Source organism: Callithrix jacchus, chromosome 14 (genome assembly GCF_049354715.1).
Source record: "Callithrix jacchus isolate 240 chromosome 14, calJac240_pri, whole genome shotgun sequence".
Lineage (NCBI taxonomy): Eukaryota > Metazoa > Chordata > Mammalia > Primates > Cebidae > Callithrix > Callithrix jacchus.
In genome coordinates this window covers 38,328,651-38,343,887 of record NC_133515.1, presented here as the reverse complement: position 1 = coordinate 38,343,887, position 15,237 = coordinate 38,328,651, and the positions used below count along the sequence as shown (strand labels likewise).

At 46.3% G+C, this 15,237-nt stretch overlaps 1 protein-coding gene across 1 annotated transcript in view; it reads left to right on the top strand.

The window, feature by feature from the left end:
• HK2 (hexokinase 2) overlaps nucleotides 1-15,237 on the top strand; it is a 58,684-nt gene that overhangs the window by 3,129 nt on the left and 40,318 nt on the right. The gene's annotated exons all lie outside the window — the stretch shown is intronic.

Genomic DNA, 15,237 nt, shown 5'->3' with positions numbered 1-15,237 from the left:
CCATGAGACAAAGACCGAGTGTTATCAGCATCCCTGTTTTGAGAAACTGAGGCCCAGGGTAACTTGCCCAAGGTCACCAGCTTTTATGTATGAGCTGGGAATTGAAGCCATGCAGTTGGCTTTAGAGCACCATGCTCTTGAGCACGTACTCGCCTGTCTCTGGGGAATGTGAGCAGGCTCTCCTGGCCCATGCCTGTGCCCACTCATGGGTGCTGACACCACCCCCACCCAGCATGGCCACAGATGGAGCTAGCTCTTCTATTGGTTTGATCAGTGACACTGTTCCCTCTGGCTATTCTGGCTGAGAGTCCTGGATTCATTTTCATCAACTCTCTAACTTTGTCAACTAGTCTCTGAGTTACCTTGGAGGACTCCTGTGGGTGTCCCTATTTGTAGTCTCTTTCTAGAGCCAGACTGGATCTTTTCAGGAGCTCTCTACAGCTCTTTATTGCTTCCCACTTCTACCCTCCAGCTCAGCCTCATCTTCCTCTCCATCCTTTCATTCCTCTGTCCTGCCTGTTCATATAGGTCCTTTTGCCCTTGCCATTTCTGTGGCCCTGAACTCTGCTTGGCTTCTTTTCACTTAACCCCTTCCAGCTCAAATGCTGTTTCCTCTCAATTTGCTTTCTGCCTCCTTCCCCCGCTCCTGTGTGCTGACATAAGTGTGTTTGAATCTTGCATGACATTTGTTTCATTCCACCATAATGTTAGAGTTGGTAGTTTTCTGTTCAGGTTCCTTCCTCGATTCTCCTCAGGCAGGGAGAATCTTGACTGTTAAGTTTGTCGCCCCAGTTCCTGGCCACTGGTGAGGTGCTGAATGAGTACAAAAGTGAAGGAGGAGATCTTCCTGGAGAAAGAAGCTAAGTGAGGGCTGCGGGAAGTAGAGGAGCTGGGTGGGGCGGCTAGTCCTAGGCTAAAGGGATGGTATGTGGGTGGACATTTAGAGGGAAGGGCAGTTCTCAGCTATCCTGTCATCCAAAGCATGGCCTGAGGCTGGTCCTGAGAGGGAGAGAGAAAGGGAGGAGAATTTCCTGTCCTTCAGCAATCAAGCCTGTATGTCCTACCTGTGGAGAGAAAGAGGATTCTATTAACTGAGGTAAATTAATATACAAGATGCAGGATTTTGTCTGTTAAGAATGAGAATCAGGGTTAACCATAGAAATAAAATGAAGTATATGCTCCTTCCTCTGGCCATTGACTAAATTGTTTTAATAATTTAGTAAAATGCCACACTGGTGGCATTTGCACTGGAATCCTGTAATAGACATAGCTCATGTAGACTCCTTGCTGTATGAGCAAGGGGTGACCTTTAGTGCTGGGCTTGAGAGGAATATCTTGGAAGCGAAGGATTGAACAGAGACCCTAAGAGTCAAGAAAGCCAAGAATTTTGATGTTTTCTTAAGAACCTACAGGAGCACCAGGCCCTCTGAGTGTGATGTGGAAGACAGAAACTCAGACACTTCTCAGTTGTCTAGAGAGATAAAGCTCCAGGAAGAGATAATTTATGGCCAACTAAGTCAAAAGAGAGTGAATTACCATGGGTGGGATGGGAGTTAGAGGCCTCAAGGAACCTTGGCACATTTGGACACGTACTGTGTGCCATTAGTCTCCATACATGAGATTAGAGTATCGAGAGTGAATTGCTGATTAAAACCCTAATAAGATTATTTTTGTCTTTGTTAATTTTGATTGGGCAAACTGACATTAACAGGTTCAGTTCACTCCATTTGTTCAATTTGTAACATCTTAGTATCCTAACTCTGTCCCTTTCTCTGCTCAGAAGACAACTGATGGTAGTAGGAATACTTCGCAGCTTTTGTTAACCATCCCTTTGTTTTATGTTGCCAAACTTCTATTTCAGAGAGCTCTAAGAAGTACTTTTTTCTCTACCTTTGAATGAATTAACATCCCTCTGAGCTCAGCCAAAGCCAACTTTTTTTTTAACATCACTTTTCAAAGTTGAACTTTTCCAGTACCCTGGGGAATTTGGGCAACTGGAGGTCCTTTTCCAGGGGGAATCAGAGCAACACAAACCACAGTTGGCAATGGGAGTAAGGAGATCTGATGAACTGAAAGACCTCGGAGCCCCAGAAAACTGGCTTCCTTTGTTCAGATACTTCCGGTTTAAAAGACCAAATCTTGATAAGAGATTCCTCATTCTCATCGTTGAGCTTTGAAGTCAGGAGGTTTGGTTTGTTTCCATCACTGTGTGTTGTCTATCTTTGCCTTTTGAAAGCCGTGGGGGTTGGGGTGTGGCAAATTAAATCCCACAGCTTACTGGACATGTCTTCCTATCATGCTGTGTGCATCATGCACCATGCTTCCTTGCACTGGAGTGGCTCTTTCTGCTTTATAAAGCAGTATTCTCGGCCTTGGTGCTATTGACATTTTGGGACAGATACTTTTTATTTTTTCCTGTGAGGGGCTATCCCAGCCTATCAGAAAGAGCAAGAATTTCCACCTTACTCAATTTCCAGAGACAAAGCCTGTCTTAAAAATTCTTCATTTTGAGCAGTAGTTTTCAACTAGGGGTAATTTTGCCAACCCCCACTCCCCTACCCCCAGTGGACTTTGGCAATGTCTGGAGACATTTTTGGTTATCACAAAGGTTTGGGTGAGTGTGTGTTACTGACATCTAGTGAGCAGAGGCTAGGAATGTTGCTGAATATCCATCCCACCATGCACAAGCTAGCTCCCCATAACAAAAAATTACCTGGCCCAAAATGTCTACGGCGTCAAGATTGAGAAACTGCCTTAGAAGAACATGGTCCATGCCCCCACCCCCTTCAGTTTTCAGGTGTATTGCTTATGGTCATACAGCAACTTAGAAGCCCCAGTTGGGATCAGAGCCGAGTTCTCAACAGTGTGCCATGTCATGGAACCATCATAGTGGGAAATGGGCTTTTACAAAAGATGAACTTAAGATGAGGTCACCACAGCAATCTGCAGATGCCCACAGTCCCTTGCAGGAGCTACTTGCTGTTTCTGTGTTCTCAACCAGAAAAATGTGGGCATACAAGTGCTCCAGAAAGCCAGCAAGAGAAGTCTACTCAGTTGTCCTTGGGAGATGCTCACCCTGGTGCTGCTGGAGTTTCCATGGAGGTTGGGCATGAGCCAGGCTTCCCAACAAGACAGGCGTGTGAGCTGGTGGAATGGGAGCTCAGAAGGCACTTGAGCCCGGGAGCAGAAGAGAGGAGCTGGTGACATCCACCGAGGGACAGCCTGAGAGTTACTGGGAGAGGCTGTTTGATGAACTGGAGTCAGGCTTCCTAGGGTTGAACTCTGGCTTTCTACGTAACATGCAAGTGTGAGCTTGGGCCAGTTATTCAACCTCTCGAGGCCTCAGTTTGTTCTTCTTATAAAATGCAAGGATTGTTTGGATAACACTTTAATAGAATAGTTGTAAGAATTAGAGAGAAAGAGGGTTAATAGGCGTGAAGCTCTGAGAACTGCCTGACATAAAGCCAATGCTTTACGTATTAAGTGTTGGCACAGATGGTCCCCAACTTAACAATGGTTCAACTTAATGATTTTTTGACTTTACAGTGGTGCAAAAGTGATATGCATTCAGTAGAACCTGTACTTTCAGTATTCCTATAACTGTTCTGTTCTGCACTTTCAGTACAGTATTCAGTAAATTACATGAGATATTCAACACTTTATTGTAAAATAGGCATTATGTTGTGTTTGGTGGTAGGTTAGGTGTATGAAATGCATTTTTGACTTACTAACTGGGACATAACCTCATTGTAAGTTGAAGAGCATCTGTACATGAGAGACAGACTCTTTTTTTTCCCCCAAGATGGAGTTTCGTTCTTGTTACCCAGGCTGGAGTGCAATGGTGGGATCTCGGCTCACCACAACCTTCGCCTCCTGGGTTCAGGCGATGCTCCTGCCTCAGCCTCCTGAGTAGCTAGGATTACAGGCACGCACCACCATGCCCAGCTAATTTTTTGTATTTTTAGTAGAGATGGGGTTTAGTAGAAACCCCATCAATCTCTTGATGTGGCGATCCACCCACCTCGGCCTCCCAAAGTGCTGGGCTTACAGGCTTGAGCCACCATGCCCGGCCGAGAGACACACTCTTAGAGATATCCCACTGCACTGTCTTCCAGGACAGGAGCAAAAAGAGGCCCTTCTTTACCCTGGATAATTCCCAAGAGCTTCTTTTAGAGTAAGTGGTGTCGGGCCCATTTGTGTCTCTGTCTGATGTTGGATTGAATTGGAGGACAGAGAAGGCAGAAGAATGGAAAGTTCCTGAAGCCAGGGAAGAAGGATGTGTCCTCCCTATACTACCCATTTGTAGAGGTTTCTAAAACCTTCGCTTTCCTGGGTGTGGGAGATCCATCCTTAAGCTCTTCCTCTAAATTGCTTTTCTTCTGGTTCTTTAGGGAAGGGGGAACCCCATTCAAAGTCTCTGGGATGCCTGGCACATTGGTGCTCCTCAGGTGGAAACATCCTTGAGATGCCATGGGAGACACAGCTGTGCTGAATGATCACAGTGTTATTTCCAGCTTTTTTTTGCTGGAAAAACCTAGCCTCTCTTCCCCCAGTAACTAACCCAGAGAAGAGCAGAGGCTTCAGAGGGCGGTTGCGGAGGCTGCTTACTTGGGATTTTATTTTCTTCTGCTGTGTAGTTCGCCTTTAGTTAAATACTTGTTTGCCTATCCTCATATCTCTCCCAGACCCTGGCTTTCCACAGGGGAAATCATTTGCAGTGCCTTGTGCTGAAGAGTCACAGGACCCACCATGATAGGTTTGGCCTCACCGACCCCTGGAGTTTCACTGAAGGGAATGGCCATTCCCACATACTTTTGGCAGATTGGGTGAGGTTCCCTGGCCATCTTGGGCTTTGGCAGACAGCTCTTTGCCCCTCATATACAGACCCTGGGCTCTTGAATGTGTCCCCTCCTGCTGAACCCAGGGTGCCCTGGGTTCTTGACAAAGCCCCGGGGGATTCTGCATGTGGACCCATTCCCTCCATCCTACCTCTTGAACAGGTCAGGAGTCGGGAGTGTTAGTCCTGTTCCTGTGAGCAGAGAATATCATTTCCCCTAAAATACCACCTTCTTTTAGGGGTGGTCACTCATTTTGTTTGCTGATGGATTGCAAAGCATTTCCCAGACATTCTTTCCCACCTTAGTTAAATCTTATCTCTGTGTTAACCAGAAGAGTGTGTCAGGCTCTGAGAACCTGGCCCAGGAAGCCCTTGGGGCCCACCCACCTCTCACCCACCCAGCTTTCCTGCCTCTCCACTATTTCTGGCCTGGATGCCTGGAGGTGGTCCATGTTTGTAAAAGGCCTTTTCCTCAATCCCTTCCTTCTGGTATCTCCATATTGTCTGATGAAGGAATAAAGCCAGATGAACCATCTGACAGCTTTAATTAGGGTTTAATGAGGGCATTCGAAGCTGCCACTTTTCCTTCTTTCCCAATTGAGGGACTTCCTCTTCCTGCTTCCTTCCAAATTTTCCTGTCTCAACCTCCTCCGTGAAGCCCTGTAGCCTCTTATCAGCTCTGTGTGTAGTAACTCCGGCTGCCCTTAAGCTGCCCTCCAGGTAGGCCCTGTTATTATCTATTATTCAGATGAAGAGACCAGGCACAGAATAGGACAGAACCTTGCCCCAGGGCAAGCCAGAATCCAGACCCAGGCAACCTGACTCCAGAGCCAGTGCCCTCTACCCCTAGCACAAAGCTGCTGGGACAACTAGAGATGGCAAATTATGTTTCAGTTTCATGGGGTTATGAGTCAGGTATCATCTGGGAAGGGACCTTTGGGACCATGTAGTCCAAACAAACCTTTCATTTTACAGTTAAGGAAACCAGGTGATGTGTACTAAGGGACCAGCCCAAGCTTACTCACATCGGATAAGCCCCAGATCTGGAACCCAGTTTCTTGATCCCCATCATGTTTTTTTTTTTTTTTAAACATCATTTGTGTAGCATAAACTCTTACCATTTTAGGTGTCAGTTTCCCAAGAGCAAAGTCAGGATTTACTTAGTGAGTTGTATTTAGGGGGATGCTCTAATTAATTGCCCAAATTGGGCCACTTTTGAGAATGGACGAAAGCACTATCAATCGTTATGCCATGACCACAGGTGTAAATTGAGATTGTCTTGCGTAAGCAGGGAAGTGTGGGTACCTTTCCTGTGGTGGGTGTGTCTTGGGGTGGATGGGGCAGACTGGGACAGACCCAAAGGCATTTGGTCCAGCAGGTGGACCACTGGCAGGAGACAGGAGTGGGGAGTTCAGATGCCACTGTAGGGCAAGAGGCTCAGGGGCAGATTCTGGTCCCTGGCCTGGGGCTGTCCAGGGGTAGGTGGAGTCTGACCCCTAGGGGACCTAGCATCTTAGGCAGGTTAGCCAGGTAGATTGGGAGGAAACCATGCTACTGTCAGGATCCCTTACAGTGTGGGCTCAGGCCTGAAGAGCAAGGTCTGACACAGCACCTGGTCAGTCGGGAGTATTCTGCTCTTCCCCTTCACCAAGTTGCTTTTCCAACTTTTCTCTTTGGTGTTCCCATAGCAAAGGTTTCTTAAGCACCTATCGTATCTCCAGTATTGAGATAGCTGCCGATATGACTGGAGAGAGGCCATTTGTGCTGGGCTATGGAGGGTAAGTGGGAATTTGTTAGACAAGGGGAGGGGACATTCCGGGCAGTGGGGCCAACATGTACAAATTTCTAACCTTTTCAAGATAAACACTTCTCAGATTCACATTGATGTATGTGATTTAAGTGATCGTAAATCTATATTTTATTACAGTAAAAGAAACTACCCACTGTCTGCCCTCACTGTCAGTTTGTAATTACTTGTTAACGATCTGTCTCTTACTAATGGACTGAGCCCCTTGCTGGCAGAGGCTGGTGTCTCCTTTATCCCAGTATCCTCAGGGCCCAGCCCTGGCACACTCAACTTGGCGCTCAGTCAATGTCTGTTGGCAGGTGAACTGTGCCATGGTCACATGCATCTGGGACATATTCCCCCTTTGCACTGCTGCCCTGTAATCAGAACAGAATGTCTGAGGACAGGAGGACCCAGGGCTGGGTGTCCCAAATGCTCATCTCCTGGACTTGGGACAGGTGCTGCTGCCTAAGGTCTGTGTGGCTGTAACTTGATGCAGCTCAGAGTGAGAACTGGAAGAACAGGAAGCTCTGTGACTCACAAAGCTGCAACAGGATCCTGGAGGAGTGGCCCATATGCCTCCCTGGTCAGCTCTGCACTTACCCGCTGTCCCGGGCTTGTGAGTCTGTGGTGCGTCAGAGCTGGCATTGGCCTGAGGTGGCATGGCTGCCCCAGCCAGGATAAGCTCCTTGTCCCATCTGAAGAAGTGGCGTAGCAGATTTGTCAGTTTCAGTCAGTGGGCTTTCAGAGGACAGGAGACTTACAGAATCCATGTTCTGCTATGTGTCTTCACCCCGCCTGGCTCATCTTTTTTTTTTTTTTTTAAATCAGAAACATCTGTCCCTGCCCTGGCAACTTTATACAATAAACTGGCTGCTCTATGTACAGACTTGGCCTTCCCCAGAGGAGTCTGTGAGGGCATTATTATTAATGAGATCACTGACAGCAGTTGCCTGGCTTTCCCTGATGGGCACACCTGTGCCCTAGGTTAGGGCACTCACTCGGCTGGTCACCAGATGCTGTGGGCCTTCCAGGGACTAGGCCTGTGGTTTCAGAGACTTCTTCAAGCCTTAGCTTTCTTGTCAGAGATTTGTGGTAAAACAGTGGCAAAGTGATAATGCAGAAATATGAAATTCTTTTGAAATTAAGTTGCAAGCATGTGTCAGCACAGTCAGTGGAACGCTTTGTGTGGCCAGATTTAAATGTTGGATCTCTCTTTGGCCTCTTTTGACCTCTTTAATCTTCTTTGGCTCCTTGACCGTGTATAGTGGATAAACTTAGGGCCCAGTCAGTGCCACCTGCCTTTTTTTTCTTCTAGTGTCTTTTGAATTAAAGGATAATTGCACATGGGAAACTGAACGCAGCGGGTAACCACCATCCAGATATTGTAACAGATCATTACCTGAACCAGCCCCATGTTCTCCTACCCACTACCACTACCAAGTGTAATCATTGTCCTGACTAACAGTATAGGTCTGTTTTTGTACTTAATGTAAATAGACTCATATAGCATATAAAAGGCCTTTTGTGTCTAGCATTTTTCACCCAGCATTTTGCTGTATTTTGAGATTCATCTATGTGGTTGCATGTGGTAGTATTTTGAGATTCATCTGTGTGGTTGCATGTGGTGGTAGGCGGTGCATTCTTGCTGCTGTGTGCTGTCTCCTGCACCACTCTGGTTTGTTTGTTTGTTTTTAAAAGACAGAGTCTTTACTGTTGCCTAGGATGGAGTGCAGTGGTGCGATCATGGCTCCCTACAACCTTGACCTCCTGGCTTCAAGTGATCCTCCTGCCTCAGCTTCCCAAAGTGTTGAGATTACTGGTGTGAGCCACTGTGCCCATCCCACCACCCTGTTTTGACTGTGGTTGATTTAAAGCAAACAAGAGTAGTCATAAGGCCCTTGACTTCCACAAGGTATGGTCCTTTCTAAGTTTCTGTCAAAGGGGCCGAGTAGGAGTGTTGACCTAATATGTAGATGACCTGATTGTATCTTCAGGACAAGAAGATGAATGTTAAGAAAGGTAAAGTTCAATTAGTTGGTATTCAAGGGTCTAGAAGCTAAAGGGTAGGATTTTTAGCTGTGGTCATCTAGGGCTGCCTGGAGAGACGGTTCTAGACATTAAATTAGAAATATCCCAAGACTAGAGAGAAAAAGTTCGGCTGTTCCCCAAGCATCCTGCATCCTTTGCTTTGAAGCTTCTGTGCTTGTGGAGTAACTTTCTTATCCTATCTGATCACTTGAATTCACCTCTATACCAGGAGGGTGTGCCCTGTAGATATGACTGATGAACATGTGCTTATTCATGTATTATATATTATCTGCCTGCTTACTAAAATGATTTGGTGATTTGGTTTAGCTTTCAGTAAAAAGATTTCTAGAACAAAAGTCATCAAATGGGCAGAGATGATTACTGAAAAACTTGACAGGCCAGGAACAGTGGCTCATGCCTGTAATCCCAGAACATTGGGAGGCCAAGGTGGAAGGATTGTTTAAGGCCGGGAGTTTGAGACCAGTCTGGGCAACACAGTGAGATCCTGTCTCTACAGAAAAATAAAATTAAAAAACCAGCTGGGTACAAGGGTGCATACCTGTAGTCTTAGCTACTTGGGAAGCTGCCGCGTAAGGATCAGCCCAGGAGTTTGAGGCTGCAGTGAACCATGACTGCATCACTGCACTCCAGCCTGGGCAACAGAGCAAGACCCTGTCTCTAAAATTAAACAAACTTGATGGAGCTCCAAGCTTTCTGACAGTCAAGGCCAAAAGGATAACTCTCCTTGAGTCAGTCATTTTCATCCCATTGGCCTAAAACAGGAAGCACAATGTGTCTGTGCAGCTAGACTTTCTCCTGACACTAAACCCTACCAGGGCCTGACCGGCTAGGGAAGCGTTAGTGATCAACACAGTAGCTTTACACAGCGTGGTCGGTGGTCTTTATGTCTTTCCTTCCTGTGAGCCCTTGATTAAAAGTGATAGAATTAAAACTATGCCACATTTCACGGGAAGCTAATGTAAGGTTGTAAAGGTAAGGAGCTTTCTTTTCCTGGAATTCACAATTTCTCTGGGTCTTGGGCTTGCCCATGCCTCCTGAGCCTTTCACACTGCTGTCTCTAGGTCAGCATTTATCTGCTGAGCTGGTTGAGCTCCAAAACTGTCCCCTTTGATTGCCAGTCTCTCAGGCCACTTAAATCTGTGACACTTCTCATGGGCTGCCTTGTATTATGCTCCACATTCTTATCTGACAAGATTAATCTCTCCACGCATTCTAGAGGCACTCATTGGCCTATAATGTGAGCCAGCTTCCTTTATATAAAGTCCTAGAGAGCAGGGATCTTGATTTTTAAAAAATTTTTTTAAATTGTGATGATATAATCATCACAAAATTTGCCATTTTAACCATTTTAAGTGCACAATTTAGTGGCATTAAGTGTATTATTCACATTGCTGTGCAGCTACCACCACTATTCATTTCCAGAATTAATTTCTTGTAAGATTATGTTTCTGTACACTGTAGTGCTTTGCATATAATTGCTGTTTCATAAATGCCATGACATGGGAGATGCTGGGGTCACAACAGTAGTCAGGATTCAGGGATTGAATGATACTGATCTTACAGACACAGACATTGAAATTTAAGGTTTCGTTTCTTCTACACTTCCCTTTTAAAACCCTCAAGGTACTCAAGGTAGGATCTGTAGTACTTTATATAAAAACTGTCAAGATTGAAATATCGCTGTCTTCTGGATGTAAAAATTTGATCAGAGCCAGTTTTCCACAGGGACCAGATAGGGTGGGCTCAGGATCCAGGCAGTAGCACCAGTCTTTCAGTTGCATTGGGCCTGTAGAATGAGACGGGCGCTTCTGGACCAGAACGGTTGACATTCATCTGGGTGATCCAGATTCTAGTCTCAACTGTGTGACCTTGGTTGAGGCTGCTCCCTGATGGGCCTTGGTTTCTCTGAAATCCCTTTCTTGCACTCACCTCCAAGCCTTTCCTTCCTGGGCTTCCCCATACCTGACCAGGACTGTCTGGCCCACCCTGCCCACTGCCTACTTGGAAGTGGAGCCACTATGGGTGTCAGCTTTTGTTCTCTCCATTCCTTGCTTTGTGACAGTGACACAATTTCCTCTCCTTTTTTTAGTGCTGGCCTGGAGGAAAATGCAGGTACTTAAGGGGATGGGTGTTAATGGCTTTCCATTTTGGGTGTTATCTTATTTCATAAAGACTATGGGGTTATTTCTCTTTAGGGCTTCCCCTGACACTCCCTAATTCTGTAGAGGAAGCGGGCATGTCAGACTGGCATGTTATGGGAAAACTGAAACTGACCAAAGTTACCCAATGAGGAAGCTCTAATCTCACTCTTGCTGAACAGATATCAACTAACAGTGCTATCTCTGTCTAACACACACCCTCGCTTCCTGGGCTGACAGGTTGGCAGACAGGAAGGTAACCTGCTCCTCAGCCAGGCTTTGCTCTGGCCTGCCTCTGATTCCCCAGCCTGGAATGCCCCCTCCTCCTTTCCTCCTGTCTCCCAGATAGAGATTTAAAGAGAAGCAGCCTTGTCCACGCCCATTACAGAAAGAGAAGGAACAGTTTGGGGAAACAGCCTCTGCTTTGTGACTAAGTAGGGTTGAGAAATGCCCACGATTGCCTGAAGGTGCCCCTGGGTGGAGAGAAGCCTTCGAAGAGAAGGGGTAGAAGGAAAGGGGGGGTGATAGTGAACTCTTGTCCCCACAATTATGCTGATGACTCTGTTGTGTGGGGCTATTCCTCCTGTTTTGTAGCGAGGAAGCTAGGGTTCAGATGAAGAGTGGGTCCTCTAATGTCGCACACATGTACGAACGCTACCACTAGGATTATTTGCATACTGGTGTTTCTGATGCCAGAGCCCTCCCTTCACCACAACCAGCTACAAATCGAGGGTTGACCTGAATGAGTCTGCTTTGATAGTTTCCAGAAACTTACATCTCCTAACAACAAATACAGGGTTTGTCTTCCCAACTCCCAGCAGTCTAGATCAACACAGGATTACTTCACAAGGACACATTTGGCCTAGTATTTTAACCACCGACTCTCAAAGACCCCAGGCAGGAAAGTGGTATGCAGTGTTAACCAGAACAGGGCCAAAGACAATCACATTCTTGGCATATTGGTAGCCTGCCAGAGGAGAGGGGAAGGTGTTTGAGCCTCAGCCCTACAGTTGTCATTTGGTTAGTCTGGAATGGATCCTTAGAATTCTCACTGTATTTTTTCTAAAAGCTTCTTATATGATTCTGATGTGCAGCAAGTTTGGAAAATCTTATCGCAAGTGGCAGAAAGGAGATTAGGCAGAAGTATCAGAAAGCAGATTTATCTCTGATTGAGGAAAATCTTTGAAACAAGTAGAGCTGATCAACAATGGAGGTGAGAGAAATAGTGAGCCTCTCAGGCCTGGAAGTATTCAAACCTAGGCCAGATAACTATCTATTGGGTGAAGAGAGACAAATTAGACAAACTTGAGTACTATGTTTAGTGGGATTTTGAACTAGTTACCCTAAGAGCCTTTTCTTTCTAAGGGTGAATACTTTTCAGCTGTAGTCCCACTGCTCTGTGTACATCTGCTGTCTCCTGCTTGGCTTTCTCGCTTGACTTTGGGCCTGGTGCTCCCTCCCACTGACTGCATGCACTGTGGGTGAAAGTTGGCAAGATTCTGAAAATTGTATTCATCTCCTTCCCAATCCAGGAAAATCGCCTTTGTATGGTGGCTGCTTCTTGGTTTTGACTTCTGCTTCCCTTTGCTACCAACACAGCAGTGCCCACGATGGCTGGGTAGGCTCCACTGGTGTGTTTAGGAAGCTGTGGCATCAAGTAATTAATTATTATCCCTTCCTGAGTGGCCCTAATAAGCTGGGTGAATATATCATCATGCCCTGGTGCTATCTGTTCTCAAGTTTTGAGAGTTCAAAGAGCTTGGATGTGAAAGAGGGGAAGTTTGGGGTCAAGCTACTGGCCTGGGCATTTTTCACAGCTGTTTCATATCCTCTGTCTTAGTCTCCTCTTGCAATAGAAAGGAAACTAAGGTTCCGGGGTCATCCAAGAATCAACAGGGCAGGCAGGGAGTGCCCATTTACACTAAGAGGGGCCCACAGGACAGGCGAAGGTGGCTGTCCTGAGGGCCTGACATTGGGGCCAGACTGACCTCTGTGGAATCTCAGCTATGCCCCCTCATCACCCAAGTGACCTGCCAAACAGGGGTACAGAAGTTTTACAAAGACAGTGGAGAACAGGTCATTAAAGCCGGAGGATGGTGCCTGACGGGTGAGAAATGATTAAAGAATGTTTAGCGGCTGTAAGTGTCACCACTACTGTTTTCATCTGTCATTGAACATGTGGAAGATGATTTTCTATTGGGCAAAAGGCAACATGTGTAAACGGTGACTATTTAACTCGATTCTTAGGGTTAAGGATGAGAAGTGTCTGATTGGAGTTCCAACAAGTCTTGAAGCAGTTTAAACATCGAAGATAAACTAAGATTAGCTGCTGTAGAGTTTGCTCTTTTGTGTGCATAACTGCATGCTTCTGGATGTGATGATGGGATCTTTTAATCAGGTGGGACAGGCTCAGCTCCTCAGTGCAGGAATTCCTGCACCCTTTGCAAACACCTGGAGCCTTCTATGGTTGGGGGAGCATTCGTGAGGCTTCTGGACCTCTCTTCTCTTTGGGAAAGTAGTGAGGTGGGAGCATCTTTGTCACATGTCATACTCATGACAATATTCAGAGACACGTCTGCTGCCCCCTGACTTGCTCAATCACCCCTGTGGGTCTCGCTCTCCACTGTCTGCCCTTCATGTCTGCATTGGGAGGTGACTGGAATAGAAGGTGGCCTTTTAATGGATATGGCCAGCCTGCATTCACTGCAATGCTGTTTGACCTGTATAGATCCTGCTGTATCCAATCAGGCAGGGGGCAGTCATCTAGCAGAGTGGACAAGACCAGTGGACCCAGACCAGAGGCCAATGTGAGGTCATGTCCAGGAAAACACAGCCCTGGAGGCTGAGGTAGATTCCAGGAGTTGGAAACCAGCTGGGCAATATAGCAAGACCCTGTCTCAAAAATAAATAAATAAAATAAAAGATTAAAAAAAATCACCAAAAAAGCAAGTGAGAGAGTTATCTGATGCTTCTCATTGTCCTGGTATTAAATCTGGGAGAAGTTCATATGAATCTATGTTGGAAACAGGATCAATGAAAGAATTAGGAGAATTGCCTCCACCTGAGCACAGAGGCTGCATTATCATTTACATAGAGCCTCTCCATTGTGTCAGGTGCTGTGCCAGCCTCCAGGTATGCAAAAGTGAACAATTAGACACTGTTATTCTAGCCTTTGATGCTTATGATTTGGACCCTAATAAATATTTAGTTCCAAATTGTGGATGGTGTTGTGAGGGGAAAAGTTCAAGCTCTTAGAATAACAGGGAAGCCTGACTGTTGTGATCTGGAGGATGAGAAGAGGCCTCTGTGGAGAGAGGCCTGAAGGAGTGGTAGGAGATTGGCCGGGCATACACGTGGGGGGCCTGTGTGCATGAGCTTCAAGGCTGGGATGGGAAAGTTGGGGAAGTTGGGGAACTGAACCAGGGAGAGAATCTACACAGAGTGCAGACCTTACAATAAGATTAGGAGGTGGGGCTGGCATGGTGGCTCACCCTTTTAATCCCAGGAACTTGAGAGGCCAAGGCAGGTGGATTGCTTCAGTCCAGGAGTTTGAGAAGAGCCTGGATAACATCGTGAAACCCTGACTCTGCTAAAAATACAAAAATTAGCTGGGTGTGGTGGCACACCTGTGTAATCCCAGCTACTTGGGAAGATGAGGCATGAGAGTGTCTTGAACCCAGGAGGCGGAGGTTGCAGTGAGCCAAGATTGTGCCACTGCACTCCAGCCTAGGCAACAGGGTGAGACTCCGTCCTCCCCCGTCCCCCCAAAAAAACCCAGAAAATTAACTCGGCATGGTGGCATGTGCCTATAGTCCCAGCTACTCAGGAGGCTGAGGTGGGAGGATCACCTGAGCCTGGCTGAGATCTCATCATTGCACTCCAGCCTGGACAACCCAAATGACACCCTGTCCAGAAAAAAAAAAAAAAAAAAAAAAAGATTAGGAGGTGGCTAGAGGCCCCATCATGTGGAGCCTGGAAAGAATTTTGAGTTTTGTTGCAATGGAAAGCCATTGAAAGGTTTTAAGCCGGGGATCAGCAGAGTCTGGCTGGATGTGGAAGTAGAGGGAAGAGGTAAAAGCAGAACTGGGGACTGTAGGAGTCCAGGAAAAAGGCAATGGCTATCTTGCCTAGGGTGAGGGGCAATGGGATTGATGTGACTAGACGTGTCAGGTACTGGGGGAACAAGAGGTGAGGCTAATGAACCCTGGCTCCAGCAATGTTGTTACAGGCCTTCAGACTCCACCATTCTGAAAAGAACTCTCCTCTGCCTTAATAGGCCTTTCTCCTGGTATGCACCAATTCTCCAAAAATTAGATCTATTTTTATAATTTTAATCTTTTTTTAAAGACAAAGTCCTAACAAACTGGTTTTTACTAGTGGTCTTTAATAATAACTTTATGTACATAATAGGTTTTGTTCTTTTG